Source organism: Neodiprion pinetum, chromosome 2, assembly GCF_021155775.2.
Source record: "Neodiprion pinetum isolate iyNeoPine1 chromosome 2, iyNeoPine1.2, whole genome shotgun sequence".
Classification (NCBI taxonomy): Eukaryota; Metazoa; Arthropoda; class Insecta; order Hymenoptera; family Diprionidae; genus Neodiprion; species Neodiprion pinetum.
In genome coordinates this window covers 28,588,450-28,603,694 of record NC_060233.1, presented here as the reverse complement: position 1 = coordinate 28,603,694, position 15,245 = coordinate 28,588,450, and the positions used below count along the sequence as shown (strand labels likewise).

The 15,245-nt window shown below is 34.5% G+C and overlaps 1 protein-coding gene across 1 annotated transcript in view; it reads left to right on the top strand.

Annotated features, from left to right (window-relative positions):
* Positions 1-15,245, top strand: part of LOC124211996 (uncharacterized) — a 36,186-nt gene that overhangs the window by 304 nt on the left and 20,637 nt on the right. The window lies entirely within an intron of this gene.

The following is a 15,245-nucleotide window of genomic DNA, read 5'->3' as shown; positions in this document are numbered from 1 at the left end:
ATTTTTTTTCATTTTTTTTTTTGCTTTTTTTTTTTTTCTTTCTCATTCTCGCACGAAGAGTTTGGACGCGAATATCGTTTCGTTCCGGGTAGTCAGAAATCAGCGTACCGATCGAATTGGAAATAAAACGTGCACTGGTTCCTTTTTTTTTTTTCTTTTTTTTTTTTTCCTTCACAGTGACGAGGTAACGCAGTTACACGTTGATTTGATGAACGATGTAACGATTTGTAGAAGGGTCGTTTTTCGATTGACTCGCACGAACCGGGAATTTTATTACCCCATCATTGCAGCCGCGGGGGATTTACTCGACCTGCAACGTTTGATTGTAATTTTCACCACTTACGTAAAAAACATAATACGTAGATCGAACGTCTAGGCATTGAAGTGAATCGAATTTTATCTTGATGAGGATGATAATTAAGTTGTACGAGAAAAACAAGAAGAGACAATAAATTTGAATTCGAAACAAAAGTTACCTTTCACTTGTAACTAAACGACTTTACAGAAATCAATCGAAATGATAAAAACGCCTTCACTTTTTCACGCCAGATGCAAACCAAGCAAATATAATAAAACAAAAAGCTAAAAAACACAAGTAATTCGCTGCACAAATCACGTATTTTATAATCGTTGAAGACTCGAAAGTTTGTTGTTAATCACAATCAGGACTTTAACTATCTTACGCGACGCGGTTAAACGTTTTTCGCTTTCTTTTTTTTTTCGTCATCGTTTCGTTCGAAAGGGGTTGAAGGAAAAAAAGTACCTAATTCGTGCAGTCGGACGATACGCAGAGAATTTTTCACCACCGCGGCATCTTTTTAAGTTCCCTGATCATATGTATACGTGAACCTTTACAGTTCAAATTCGAGTTACTGATTTACTTATTTTACAACTGTCACTAAAGCTTTTTCCCCCGTTAAAACAAACCGTAAGGTAGAATAATTTCAATACAATTACTGCACACATACACGCAGTTTTATTCAACACCGTATGAATTCGCAACGTCTTCTTTTCCCCTCTCGCTTTGACACGATGTTCCGACTATAATCTACCGATGAATACATCCTTAATTAAAATTCATCGAGGTCACAAGCTTTCGCTCGAGATAGAAAGAGAGAAAGAAAGGAAGAAAGAAAAAACAGAGGGAACAAAAAAATTCGTCTCGGTACAACCTGTAAATACGTTTACGACGTTAAGAAAAGTTATCGAAGCTGCGACAACAGGGATAAATTTTAGAAAATATATTCAGTCATTCCCACTCACGCGTTTTTATTATTACAATCTACTCACAACTCACTCCTTATATACTTATGCTTTTATATATTTTGAATTAATTTTATTCATTACGACGAAAACTTTTTTCTATGCATGAAAAAGTAACACTTTGTGTATTACCACATTTACATACTACGATATAGATATAATAGATTCAGGTACATTTTTAAATCACTCCATAATGATTATCATAATGTCTTAATAATATTAATGATAATATTATTATTATTTTCATTGCTGTTGTGATTATCAATCTTGCGGTAAAAAAGCCGTTATAATTATAATACACGTTTGTAAAGCTGCGGTGAAAAAAAGCTCGCTGTCTAGTGGGGAGAGCAGGAGAGAACGTGTTATAATGATGATGATGATAATAATAATGACGTTTATAATGATAATGATGACGATGTCAAGGGAAGATTAAAAAGAGTGAAGAAAAAAAAAAAAAAAAAACACGAGGCGAGGGGAAAAAGCGAGAAGACATTTTTTTCGCGTTTTTTTTTTTTTTTCCTTCATCTCATACCGCGCAAAGCAAAAACGAAACAAGTGATTGATTAGCAATTAAAGTGCTCTCACTGATTGCGAGATCTTCGGGTGTCGCGGTGTAATTATAATTGCAATTAAGTTTCCGCGTCTTGTTTATGAGAGAGGCGCTTTGACATTTTACACGTGTAACTTGTCAATGCATGTGTGCAAAGTTATTTCCGCAGCTCAAACAGATACGTATACAACACCGAGGTAAAAACGAACAAACAAACAAACAAACAAGCAAGCAACAAAACAGAAAAATAAAAAGAATAATAAAAAGAAAAAAAAAAAAAAAAAAAGACACCTCGCAACGTCCCCGGGTGACCCAGATTCCAGTTGTTTTTTAATTGTGAAACCTAGTGCATCACGAAGCTGTCCATTTTTTTTTTTTTTCTTTTTTTTTCTTTTGATCCCACACCTCTCACGATTTTCGACTTTCCAGTATTTTCTCCGCGTTATTTCTGCGGCTTTGCATTTCATTATTCCACGTGCAACGCATGTCTGAATTTATCACGCGTGAATCGGCGGTTCGAAATACCCGAATTATCATTACCACGGTTAAAGTTCCCAGCCACCTTGTTGCCTCCTTGTTGCCAACCGTTGCCTTTCGGTATTTCGCTGATTCAAACTCGTTTGTTATACGACTCGTCCGGCAATCATAAATTTCTGCATTTACATGGCTCGCGTAATTCGAGCTTTATTCTACACGTGTAGATGGGCGGGCACTAGAATTTTACAACCGTTATATAATCTAGCTCGTTTATTTTCATGCGCACATCTCGAGATTCTCTTAATTTATCATTTCTTTTATACAGCCGTACAAGATACTGCATACTACGCGTTAGGTTGGCGATACTGCGGTATAAAAGCTCTCGGAGTTGGTAAAGAGGCGGTTAGAGAATTCGGAATTGAGCTTCCATTTCCTGACTTTAACGAACTTCTCTACCTCTCTTCTTTGGTTTATTGAAATTCTCGTTCCTCACCTTTCCCTCGCCGACTGATGAAAGAAAAAACATTTCTGCTTTATGAAAGTTCAAAATATCGGTTACTATTCGTGTATTGCATGACATTGTGTACGGAATAAATTGCGTAATATTGAAATTTTATACACAAGTCGCAAATTGATTTTGCAAACTAAACTCATACGTATGCTTGACAATTTTACGAATTCTTTCTTCGCTATTTTATTCTCCATTTTCCTTTGGAAATGCCGTTTTTTCACCATTTTCAACTGTTTATCCGCAATATTTTTCGTATTTTCAACATATTTCTACCTAGCTATGAATTTCGCTTATGCGCTGCTGACCTGCGTAGCTTGTTTTTATTGCCGTGGAAGAGAATGCTTAACGGACTTCATTGTGAATTCATGGCTTGGGGAATGAATTGATTAGATAGGACCAAACCCAATTTGAATGAAGCGTGATGTGGGTATAACTAATTCAAGTGAAAACAGAACAACTAGGTTTTAGAATCATTTTCTCAAATCGTTGACTTATATTCGAAGTATAAAGATTTCACTTTTAGGTAATGAAAAATTAAAGTGTTTAATCAATGCCTTAATGGCAATATGGATGAAAATTTCTTGGAACTCGATAAAAAATTTCGTTGTAACAAAGATAAACGATAAAAATTTCACAGCAAATAATGTGTTTATTTTGTTTCACAAACAGAATCACGAAACAGTTTCAGAAAATCAACGATCGATGTATGAAATTATTACGAGAAAATGAAAAAACGTAGTCTACTACAATCGAGCTTGCAAAAAATTTTGCGGCAGAAAACTGTTGAATTGGAGGAAAAAGCTTTGAATCGAATTTAATATTCCTCAAATAGAAAAGTCCATCATACAGTTCCGTTGAAAAACAACAGTGCAACATTTTTTTCTAAGTAAAATGTATGTGTGACCCAGACTACACGATTTATGCGACGGGTACGTGAGGAGCTTTCGATTTGTGCCCCAGACGTTAAGCTCTGGTTTAACTCCTCGCCAAACTTGTCCAGTCATGCAGAGTTATCATTCAATTGTTCATTCGGGTTGTGCAAAGGTCTGCACCCAACCATCTAAACCCAATCTCTTCGACTTATCCGCGAAGTCGGTTGAATAGTCGAAAGATCGAATCCCAAGTCAAGAAAACTTTATATTTTCTTCTTCCTTCTTTAGTTGCGAATTTAATTTAGGGGAAATATTGGATGTATAATCAATCAGCGAATAACTGTGAGAAAAAAAAAATGTACAATTATCTTACGAAATAATGTAAATGATATATAAACAAAAATAAGTAAACAAATCGAATCCGAAATTGATGAAATCGAGAAATCGACCAGACTTGCAATCTGGTGTAAAAGAAACGCCCGAAAGTTTGAGAAATCTTTCGAATATTTGGGAAATCAATGAAACCAAGTACCGAAAATGTCCGCCAATGTTGTAAGAATATTTAAAAACTTATATGAAATATTTTGGTTTGATGTTAAATTATGTAAAAATTTTCACTAATCCAGTGAAATCATTTTGAGTCCCTGAAATTCTCCTCAAGTTTTATATAACCTTGCAATATAATATTTACAATTAGAGAAAAATTTCCGGTTATTTTCATCCTTTATTTCGAATTCCTGCAAATGTTGCGAAACGTTTTAAATCGCGTCACTGGTTTACTTGATACAGAAATAACGTTTCCATCACGTAGGTACTCGAGTATTGGTTTAGACACGTTTTTTCCTCACTCTCTTCTTTCTTTCACTTTCCTTTTTCACTTTATTTTCTCTTCATCGATTACGACCCGTCCGACAGAAAGATTTTTGCTATATTCTATTGCATCTGGTGGCATCTAAAATCAAGCGAGCTTTCATCAGAACGTACAACTTCAACGGTTTTTTACCGCCAAGTCGAAGTTGACCGCTGTGGCTATGCAGAATGGGCAGTTGAATCGAATTTAGAAGGCAGAGAGTGCCTACGAATATTTTAAGAAATTTCGAAACAAGTTCGCTCGGCTACGATTCGACTCTTCCAACCGCGAATCTTTTTCTATCGCACGATTTCATTCAATCATGGTTTACAGTTTCTTGATACATTTTATTATGCGAAACCGCCCCCCTTACGGAAAAAACTCAAAACCGAGAATTTGGGGGTGAATTCGTACCCTAAAATTTTTTCTTATGGGAATTTAGCCTTATACATGAGTTGGGGATTCGAATTCACCCCCAGGTTGAGAATTTTTTTTCATACGTGTCCTCGCCTTTCAATCCGAGGTCGACGCAGTTAACTTTAAACAATTTAAAACGTAATTTCCAATCTGATTGACCTAGATTTAAGAAACAACAAAGATTTGGCCACAATGGTTTCTTTCTTGGACTCGTGATATTTTGGCACAAATAATATTGGTCGAAGCGACCAAAACAAGTGGGAGAAAAAGCTCTGACGAATAACAGTTCGCAAAACAAACAAATCCGTAAATTTTCGGTTAGACGGCGATAGCAGCGTACAGTATAGTCTAAATTGAAATCGATTTAAAGAAATCGAATGTTGGCTTTTTTAAAACTCTTCAGTAGCTCGAAGAGGGTTTAACATTGAAAATGAAGTTGTCGTTATGGTTTTTAGATGGGTACAATCTGTACGATGAATGTTTTAAGAATCCAGCCGCGTTTGAAAATTTATCTCGAATTATACAATTTAAAATATGTTGCAACGATGATAAAAAGCGAGAATGAGAAGAAAGTGAGTGTCGCATATGGGGTTTGATCAATAATACGAAAGTTGGTTGACCAAAAATTCATCCTTGTTATTAATTTTGTTACGCACCAAGAGAAATTTGCAGTTTCGGTTACTTTTCTCAGTGCGTGATTGCTGTGCATTGATTATTTATTAAATTGTTGTGTCTGTGAGCTACGAAGATAACCTCGTTAAAAAATACAGAAATAGAGAATACTGGTATTAGAAACAAAAATGGTTGAAAATCTAATATATTCGTTAGATTTTACCGTACGATGGCATATTTTATCCGTCAGAGTATTTTCAATTCTTGAGCATAATCAATATTGGCGCAAGGTTGTACAACTAAAAACCTAAATGTTAAAAAAAAAAAAAGAAAATTAATTTCACAATAAATAAATTTGTAGAAAATAGTCTTCCGAATAAAATATACTATCGTAGAGTGAAGTTAAATGTCGTCTATACTATATTTTTAACAATTTTGAGCGTCAATATCTGAGCTTTTTTTAATAATTTCTGTATTTTCTACTTTTGTATTTTAAAATAAATCTTTGCAGCTTAACAATATAGTAATCGGGCAAATACTCAGTCTACGATCAACTCCCAATGAATTGAATGAAAATTATCGATTTTTCATCTACGAAACTTCTTACTAATTTTGCACGTAATTCGAACCACGAATGATTCGAACCGAAATGATTATGTGCAACTTTTTTGATTACCAATTGCTTAGAAATTATACTCGTATTTCAACTCTCGAAGTGAAAAATGGTGGTCCAAGTGGCCACCGTAGCGGAACAATACAACTGATGAGAATATAGCTGATTATTAGTTGGTACAAGCGAACGATCCGTTGACCTAGTTTGAGGTCTTCGCCTCAACAACGCAACCTAAATTCGCGATTTCCCGCATCCCGCAAACCGCCCGTCACATTTCCTGCGCTGACAATGAGAAAAATTTCATTTAGTACAATAGTTAGAAAAATTTAGTAAAACAGGTATCGTTAGAAAAATTGTTTGAATATTGTTGAAATTACGAAAAACGAGGTACGCTTAACCATTTTGCGCTATCGTCGATCCTTTTTTGGTAATTGCAACGCAAAATCAGTTTATTCGGTTTACTCTACTTTTTTAGTCCAACAAGGCTTTAACGTCAATTTATTGTTGCACAAGCATTAAATTTTCGCAACAGTTGCAAAAAAATCTAGCAACAGCGATCGTAACGAGAAAGAATAGTAACGGATACCAGACTTTCCGGTAACGGCTGGAAAACTAATTTTCATTTTCTACCTAGAACTGTATTTTTCGATTGTGGTAAAAAATGAAAATAGTTAAGAACTAAAAATTTCTCTCAGTGTGGTCCGCCATTTTATTTATTTATTTACATTTCAATTCGTATTCCAGCGATTACTTTTTCTTTCATCGATCGCATAATCAATATCAATGCTATCGTTTAATAAAATGTTTAAAGAACAACCTTGCGAGGTTTGAATTCCCTAGGAAACTTTCCTCCTACGTTACCGCTGCATCTTCTCCGTCTTCTGATTTTTATCCCCGCGGTAAACACGCCAGTCACGTAAATATCCACATCTATGCGAGGTATAAGCGTGGTTGATACGGTCTCCTCGGTTTTTTTCCTCTAAAACTGTGAATAATAAAATATCCGCGGATCATATCAGCAGCGTAAGTGTTGGAGGGCGTATCGCACCAGCGGGGGTGAAAAATATCCAAGCGCATGTATGCAGGGAGGGTTGAAAATTTTACGAGACCTGAGAAGCGTAAGAACAAAACCGCACACTCTGCATGAATCCGCACGCAAAAATTGTACATTTCGCAGCGTAAATTTTGTTTCTTCGTTCTTTTTCTCTGGTTTTTCTTTTCCTTTTTTTTTTTTTTTTTTCTTTTACGTTTCATCATGAGTAGAAAGGGTGGAGTCGTATATGTATATGTATATATATATATATATATATATGTATAAAACAAGTAGATTTTCAGTGAATAATAAAATAAATCGTCGAAAATCAAGTGTTATTTTATTCAGAATACTCACCACCGACGTCTATGCATTCACTATCTATGTACGCATGTGTGTACAATTGTACATACCTACACCCATATACAGTTATCGTAAATTCTCGTTCGAACATTTCGTTCCAATTCAGTTATATTATACAGACGGACAGATAAACATCTATACATATATATTATATACGCTATGAAGGTGTTGCGTAAGTGGGTGAAAAAGTTTCGTCTGTGTAAGTAAGTAGTTTTTCCCATCCGAGGATTCCGAAAGCGAGATATTTCCTACTTTTCTTATCTTCGACGACTATTCGTCTTCCCGCAGTATTAGTTTATATTCTTGCGTGGTAGTGACTATGTTTTATACACTTTCGCTGTGTAACCTGATTCTACTGTTTATTACAGTCAATCTAATTATAACAGGGGAATTTTTTCTCCCTCCCTTACGTATTTCATTCGTTCATTGAGTCGTTCGTTCTTTCATTTATTCATTTGTATTTTCACCGCTTTCCTTTCATCCACTATTCGTTCGACTTTCCAGCCTCTTTGCGAAAAACTAATCAAAACTCTCGCTATTTTTCATCGCGTCGTACGAAAGATTGTTATTTTTTAGCACGTCGTATTTATCACGCAGAATCCCAAACATGTATTCGTTTTTTTTTTTTTTTTTCTTTTTTCGAACTGATATATATATTGACAGGTTCACCAATTAATTGTGTAAACGATCTGGGGACAAAGTTTCGATTTTTCGATATTTTTTGCAACGTACGTAAGATTCTGAAATCCTGCAAGCTTTTGATATCTAGCTATCACGATTTAGGAAAAAAAGATCGATCAACTTTTCGCCTTTAAACAAATTGATTCTCACTATCGAATTTTCACCGTAACATTATTGGGAAAAAATAAATATAATCCAAGGTATTTTCAACGCAGAGAAATCTAATCTTTTTGACTATGGAAGCCGTTTCAACAAAAATTCACAGTAATCGTAAAAAACACAGTGTTTCATAAGAAACAACTTTTTTCAAAGTCCTCTAACCCTTATCTGAAATTTTTTAAGTTTCAGCGAAAATTTTTCATTCTATCTACATTTCTGTGCGGAAACATGCGCGTTTGTCGGTCTCGTAAAAACTGACTACGATTAATAAAATTTAAGTCGAGTGAGTAACCGTCAAAAAAATGACAAAGATAATCTTCTGGAGCAGATTTTCGACGAAACAAGTTATGCGGTATCGATTTCTTGCTCCGCTTCTCCTTCTTCTTATGTTTTTTCTCTTTATTTCTTTTCCAGTAAAAAATTCCGGAGCTTTCGCGTCCCGACTGGTTTCAATTGCTCCATATTGTATATATACCAATTATTTAAAGCGCATTGTGCCGTCAAGTTGCTACTCCCTTTTTCTTCCTTTTTTTTTTCATCCCTCACGCGGTCCCTTCTCGCTCGAAGAATTCTCAACTCGACGAAAGTAAAAATAACATTTCTTATTCTCCTTATTCTTCTCCTTGTTTATCTACTTGTTATTTCCTCCGCCGCTCTGTGCAGTCGTTACGTTTCTCCATATTATTATTGTTGTTATTCCGTCTATTTTCCTCATATATTTTATTATACGATATACTTCAAGAAGCCGAGCGAACTTGCAGCGTAAGTTACAAGTCCGAAATGAATTGGAGCTGGAAAATATAACGCATATAATTCAGGTTTCGAAAATTGTTTACTTCTTTGTTATCAGCCGGGCTCGACTGGTGGAATAATTTTTTTAACTAACCGAACAGCGTCAAACTTCATTTTCTCCCTTGATGCTCCATCCTCAGCTCCGATTCGAAAATATTCCGATCAAACGGCGATAAAATATTACGGTTTATCCAAAATTGTTAATAATAATTGATCGGTACGTTGGTTGAAACTTGCGATGAAAACATGTTTTTTTTTTTTTTTTTATCCAAGTCAAAAAATGACAGTTATTGTTTGGATAAAATTTCCCTCGACAAAATTCAATAGCTTGTTTGAGTTTTTGATTCGGCATTTTTTGTGTCGAGACTTTTTTTTGACCAATCGCGATGACAGAGTGGCAATATATATGTAAATTGTAAAGGGGTTAGAAAAACCTTATAAAAACGTGATTGTAGGGGCTCGTGTGTTGTAATATAATATGGTAGTAGCTCAGTTCCGTTACAGCAGCCTATCTCACTCTGAAAATATACATTTTTCTCTCGAAGAAAAAAATTTGCCTAATAATATACCCATTAGAGATTAAATTGCAACTGGTGAGATTATTTTTTGAATCAACCTTTTGAATCTTAGTGATAAGTATTTTCACCACTTATTTTATATCCATTTTTTGTATATTTGGAGAACCTTTCACCATATTTCTTTGCGGTTTTTTGCTATTTCTCATAGTACACCAATAGGCTTTGATTGCTCGAGAGTATTTATTCCGATATAATGTAAATTATTATTGTTACATACAAATTGATTGAAAAAAATCGTGAAAATTGAAGGAATAATTCGTTTCTGTGATGGTTACCCTTCTACACGTACACATGTTTTACATGAATCATAAATTTTTGGGGTCGCTGATTATGAATCTGAAATAAGATTTTGAAAATTCAGTATGGCGAATCCAATCGGCGACCCCGAAAACCCCTGAATAGAGTTTTCTTTGACCGGATTCAGTCAAATATGAAATTTTTGTCCACCATATTGGATCTGCTACCTTGAATTTTATAAATCTGATTTCAGATTCGTAAACAGCGACCCAAAAATCGTAGAGTACCATCTTTTTATAAAAGTTGACTCAACACAATGATGTGTGACTCAAAGGGTTGAATTAATTATGGTAAAGATTCCAAAATAATGTCTAAATGTTTCCGAATCATCCAGCGAAAAATGACAATCAATTCACGCGACTTTAACGGCTCAGAAATTCATCGAGATATTCGTAGACTGCAATATCGGAATGTTCGGCAGATTGAATTTGGTAAAAATATTTAAATATCCAAAAGTTGGGATTTAAAGTCGACAAAAGCTTTTGCGAATTTATTTCAAGACTTACAACAGCCGACAATTACCAAATAAGAAAAGACCGTGGAATTGCTTGATTGAAATCGGGTGAAAATGGTCGTAACGGGAATTATGAACGACGAATTTTACGCAACAACAATTCCCACGCGATTCTGCCTGAAGTCAAGTAACGAATTGCGTATTTAATAACCGAACAAGCATTGAGCGGAGTAATTATTACCATATAATGGTGTACGATTTATTAAATTTTCAACTCTTATTAAGATAATTAATATTAAATTGTCGTTGGAACTTCATTACACAAAATGTCTCTTTTTTTCTTCGTCTCGCATTATTAAACATCCGCGAAATCGTACCTGTGACCGTATTTTTCGTTCTGAATTTTCGAACCTGTCAAAATTACAATAGCCTACAACTAATTCCAGTGACTGAAAATCCATATTTTCCATATCAGATTTTTCTGTATAACACTTATTTTAATGCCGCCGTATCTTCTACACGGCAAATAGTTCAATTATTATAACAAAAAAAAAACGTCGAACCGTTGAGAATTTGAATATTTTTTCACACGAAGGAGAAAAATTCTGAATCGTAAAAACGGTATTTTACTTTTCAAGCGTTTAAAATAACAATTATCACCGCGCGTCGCTTAAAGGGTTGTCGAAGCATAACGAATACTCGTGAATTTTCAAGTGCACCGGGGGTTTAAATAGCCCGGAGAATAAATATCATCTCATCGTGGTTTGGGGTAGACGATTCAATATACTGTACATATTATATGTATACATACGTATATAATGCATCACGTACATACATACTTAGAGCGGGGGAGTAAAACCAACCCGTTGTATAAGGCAGGTCTTTTGTTAAAGCCGGTAACGGCAAGCAATTATTTGACGTACGGTCGTAAGAAAATACCTTTTGTATAATGCATACTTAATACAGACGTATATATGTTTCACTCCATGGCAATGGCCGTTGCATAATCCAGAACCACAATGTAAAACCTTGCGAACCTTCGGCACTGATGTGGAAAATGAAAATCTTTGCAATACATTAATTCGCGACTCTCGATTTACCATTTTTTCTTAAACCGTAGCTCCAAACTAATATCAAAATGATAATAGCAATATGAAACATAATGACAGTGTAACGGCTCGGCGGTGAAAACGCAAAATAAATAAGATAATTAAGGTATATGTATATATATATGAATAATTTTCAGATAATTAGTTGTCCGAATAAGAGATACAAGGATATCAGGCGTCAATTTTTTTTTTTTTTTTTTTTTTTTACGAAACGAGTTTATAATTTGAACAGAAATATTTTAACCGGTATAAAATTGGTTTGCTTGAAAAATCCTGTTTTTGATATATATATATATATATAATATATATATATGATATATATATATATGTTATTCACAAAACATGTGAAAAGTTAAAAACGTCAAGAAAACAATGGGGATGGGCATGAAGAATTTGTTTTGAACACACGAGAAAGAAATAAAATTTCCTACTTCTTCAAACATGATTTTCTGAACTTTTTCAACTTTTCACATATTATCAATGGTACATTAAAAAAAAAAAAAAAAAAAATCAAGAATTTTGTATAATTTTCTTGTCATTCAACGAATGAGGTTGATGTAATAATCGCGCACGCTTTCGTGACATATTACCGGTTTTTCTTTACACGTATTAGAAATATCTAATTTTCCGCACAAATTTCATTCATCGCAGATTTCATTCGCTACAAATCGTCTAGTATTAATATACTGTGTTTGTTATATACAACGTTGAAAAATCAGTGTTGAAATTGATCAAATTTTATACTCTTCAATCATATATTGTTTTTTTATCGTTAAACGAGCGAGGCCTGCTTTTCAAAGTTTTTTTAAAGGTGTTATTGCACTCGTGCAACCGTTCATCAATTATCAAGTTCCGTTCGTTACGGATTTTCTACCGTGTTTACATACGCAAAGGTAAAATGCGCTTAATATTTCCAACCGGTAGTCTATGTACGTAGATAGGAAGGGTACAACCTCCGGTTCCACGCTGTGCATATATATATATATATAAAATTATATATAGATGTAAATTTTATATATATATATATATATATATATATGTGCGTAAGCACTAAAATCGGAAATTGTTTTGAAAACAGAGCTTACGCCAAGTTTACTTTCGCATTACGCGCGAGGAGCTGATTCCCTGAAAGCGACGGTGGGGGTGGAGAGGCCTAATGTTATAAGCCACTGTAATATTCCGTAATCAAAATATACCCTATAGATAGGCTATACAGATGCCCCACGTTGATAGCTTGTTATCCAGATATATATGCCAAGTTCCGCTGAATCAGCGCGGGTTCTATGGTAATCAAATTTACCGGTACGTGATATCTTGTCGTCGATAAAAAAAGAAAAGGAGACATAAAAAAAAAAGAAGGGAAACCCGTATATGTACTTACAAACCTACCGTTGAGCCATATAACTTTGTTTTATTAGTTTTATCTTGTTAAGTTTCTTTCATATCTGATCCTTTCGTGGTATAGAATGGTAAAATTTGTTGAATTTTTCAGCCAGAGTAATGAGAGAAACAGCGCATAGAAAACGGCAGTTTGGTAATGTTTTAACGATCTGGATTGAATATTTGGTATTATATAGCTGGGTATTCGTTCATACCCATGGCTTCCTTTTTTAATTACTTTTTCTTTAACTTTTAATTGCGGTAAAAGTATTCGAAAGACCATCAAACTTTTTATATACAAGTTTAGATTGCCGAGATGGTTGATGCCTGTATATTTCATTTCAATCAAATGTTGCCGAGTCTTGAACGTTGTAAAGACGTTGATGAAAGGCCTCAAAATTACGTCGAAATTTAATTACGACGATTCTCACGATCTTCAATTCTGTTCCATGTATATAATAGATAATGCGACAAGATAGACAATATTTACTTTCATATTTTACAACGTCAACCATGTACGATAAAAATCAACTGTTGCGGTGAGAGAAATATTGAAATCATTCGAAAAATCGTATTATATGTATATTATAAAGTGCCTATCTGAATTATGGTGAATTTTTCGTAGGTATATTATATGACGGGTTATTGCGTAGAAAAGTGTGTTGCAGGCGATTTGGTACCCTAGAATGATAGAAGCGGTAAAAAGTTACGTACAGCTGTATGGAACTCAACAATGGCACAAAACTGTACGACGACAGATACGTATGATTTTAATAAGATCAATTTTATAAAATTTTATAAAGTTAGGTCAAAAAGTAACAAAATTACTCAAAATAATGCACACATTCATTTGATTCTTTACATGTTATTTTTCACTATCCTTATCAATAGCATAAATACGTGAGAATCTTTCTTAATGACTGCACAAAATATATTTTAATTTATGTGATTACGAATTATATTGGAACAGAATGATTTGCGACTTGTTGCATTCAAAATTACCAAATTAGCGCAAGTCTATGTCTCGTCTTCGATTAGATGGATCAAAATTTTCATCTTCATCTATTATAGTGACTTCCTGAATATAAGTAACGAATATGTTGGAATTAAAGGTGGAATTATAGCCATCAGATAATTCTAAATACCATTCAGCATCATTCAAATTCGGACCGCTTTGACAGACTTCAGTAGCACCAGCATCGTTTAAAATCGCATTGAATATGATTCAGACGTTTTAAATGTCAGCTACCGAAGACGAACTGTCACATCCAAGTCACAAATCACAATTATGCGAGCTTTTCACTCGCAATGAGCTTGCAGAATAACTACGTGAGTGACAACATTTATTCCCTAGCTAATTAATTTTGGGATATCATCTCGAGTCAGTCAGCTATTAAATAAGATAAATTGAAATAAACACGTTTTCAATGAGCAAACTCAATCAAACTGCCCGTGCTGTCGTCTCGGATCACTATTTCAATTTGATGCGTTTTCACAAAATGAAGTTGCCCGCAACTGAAGCTATCGGTGTGCTTCTATCAACCAGCCAGTTATATATCAGTGCACCAGTTGAGAATTAGCTTTCTCAGTCAGATATTAATAACGACCTGTCACATTATCAGTTTGCAAATTGATACGTTCTCTGATTGTGAGTAAAAACCGGGCATTCAGCCAATCAGCAGCCGAATACGCAATAATTCGTGCAAAATTCTCCATATAATAGAAAAGGATTTTTAAAAATGTGGGCGGAAAAGCGTAAATCCACGGAAATAAATCTGTCTGAATTTATGCAATTCAGAATACGTTTTATCGATCGATATTTGTCTCCTAGTTCAACATTGTAGGTATTTAGGAGTGCGACCATCGCGAACGAGATAAATGACGATTAATAATACATCTTAAGACATACTTTCGATTCTCGAAATGCCGTTGGATTTCGGTCATGTGTATCTTGAATTGCATAAATGCAGGCGAATTTCAGTCACGTGTATCATGAATTGCATAGCTGCAGGCGTATTGCGTTTATGTGTACCCTGAATTGCGTAAATGCAGGCGTATTTCGATCACGTGTATCTTAAATTGCATAAATTCAGGCGACTTTGAGTAAAATTCACCCCGAATCGGATAAATGCAGGCGAGAATTTACCTTTACGAGTCAAATTCCCGATGTAGCAGTTCCACGAAATAATTCTAGGTATAATTCGCATGTATATTATAAGAAATCTGCATCTATG